Raw genomic sequence first — 2,351 nt, forward strand, 5'->3', positions numbered from 1 at the left:
GCTGGTGGAGGGGGGCATGGGTGGGGGCTGGCCGTTGTTTTACCGGCCAAAAGTAACTAGACCAGAGCCTTTCCTGTCTGTCTTGTTTAGTGGACGTAGAGAGTGACATCATCTTCTTGCTTCTGGTCAATTTCCAGACGTTTGGATGCCAGCCGCTCAAAGACAAGAGTATGTTGTACTAAGATTGTCGTAAGTTTTTTAAAAAGGATTTACGTGTCCATTCATTTAACCATCGAAGTTTTCGAGTCAAGATTTCTTAGCAACCACATATTGGAATCGAGCCAGATTTTGACTAACAATTATATATTTATCCAAGACAGTGAAGACTTGGTTCTGAGACAGCTGAGAGCATGGCTAATTAATCCCAATTTTTAATAAAAATACAGCATTTTGTTTCATATAGTGTTTACAGTAGCTATATCGTAAACGTGAACCAAAGCATTGCTCTTTGAAGGGTTTCTTGATTAAATAATTAAGTGTTTTACACCCCCATCAACACAACATAGCTCATCTAGGAGGTGGGTTTCTGACCTGCATGTCAGGGCAAACCTGGGCTGAGAGGGAAACAAAGTCCTAACAAAAAGGCCGAGATACTCGACAATAATTCTCCCCACGCGGAAATCGACTTCGGATCCTCTGCGAAACGCCAAAACCGCGACGCCACAGACGCCAGTCTAAAACAATGTTACGGTACCTCCAACTTAGTGAGTAATGTAGTTGAGCAAACACTGCATTGTTTGAGCCGTGAGCAGCAGCTGTGTGGTTTATTGGGGAAAATAATTTACTCCCGAGCTCTCGAGTTTTACAGTCCGTCGGGGATCGCCAAAGACAAGAGGGTTGTTCAAAAAGCACAACTAAGCCCAGAAAGCAACATTTTCCAGGAGAGAGAAATAAATTGTTTAATTCCTTTAGAAATTGTATCTGCTTTATGTATCCTTTCTTGATTATTTCAGAATGTAGAATTTGAATTTCGACTAAATATTTCTAATGCGCATGCAACGATTCCATAGTTTAAGAAAATTCAATTCAATTTTTTAAATAAAAAGGAACAAAATCCTGGGCTTAGTACATCTGCACTAATGGTTGACGACCTATTGTTAAAGATGTGGGATCACCCTCACCAGGGCAGTGCCACTGACTGAAGTGTCTTTAGGCCAATCCCAAAAGGGGGGGGGGATATAAACACGTTCTTATACACAGTAGAATTGTAAATGGGCTGATTTATCAATGTCATGCTCATACTGTGCCAGAACAACATAGGGGGAAATGCTGCTTTTTCTTTCCTCATCCTTACTATCGTCATTTTCCTCTACTTCTTTTGTATGTTTGTCACTCTCTTGTCAACTGCTATTTCCGAGGTGCCTTGATACTCGAAGCAGACATTGTGCTGTTGAGGTTAAAGAGGTGAGCAGAGTGAGCGTGATTCCCCGTTTGGACTTCTCTGTTGACATCCACCCCTTGGCGCTCATATGACCTTATAAAGTTGCGAGCGCCGTAGAACTAATACTAAAACAGATATGGGGTGTTACACCCCCACCCCCTTTCCCCTTTTTATTGAGTAGGAGAGCTCTGCAGATTGCTTGAAGAAGGAAGTGAAAATTCTCTATCTTCAAATCAAACGAGTTTCTCAAACATTAAGAACACTCTGCAAAGTTCAATGACATTGCTGTAAGAATAAGAAAACTGTTAAACCTACGAGTGCTTTTGACGCCTGTTGTTTTAGTTACTGAGAAACTGAGAGGAGACTGATGTCCTTTGAGATCCAGGAAACATTAAAATTATATTTATCACGAAACACAGTTGCTCTACCTAGCCTCATTTCTACCCTCTCTTTGCCATCTCTCTCTCTCTCTCTCTCTCTCTCTCTCTCTCTCTCTCTCTCTCTCTCTGCCCCCCTTTCTCTCTATTCATTCCTCCTCTTTCTTTGCCAGCCACCACCCCCCTCCCTTCTCTTTCTGCCCAACACTATCCCCCTCTCTCTGTATGTCTCTCTCCTCACTCTCCCATCCCCTCTCTGTCTGTCACGGTATATATCTCTCTGTCATTCACTATCCCTTCGTTTCTATTTTTTCCCTCCATTATCTACCTATCTATCTCAGTCCCTCATTATAAACTACTTATGTCCCACAGAGGATTTCTTCGCGTGGGACGAAAAACAAGTTTCTTTTCTTAGTATCTTCCTCCTGTACAAACAACGATATCTCGTCCTGTGCCTCCTCCCCCTCTCTCTTTCTCTCTTTCCTTCTCTCTCTCTCCATTTTGCCCCTCCCCACCTCCCCACCTCCCCAATCTCTCTACTTTCTACCACTTCCCACACATCTTCTCCCCTTTTCTCTCTCTCTCTCTCTCTT

This window comes from Aplysia californica, unplaced genomic scaffold (genome assembly GCF_000002075.1).
Source record: "Aplysia californica isolate F4 #8 unplaced genomic scaffold, AplCal3.0 scaffold00143, whole genome shotgun sequence".
Lineage (NCBI taxonomy): Eukaryota > Metazoa > Mollusca > Gastropoda > Aplysiida > Aplysiidae > Aplysia > Aplysia californica.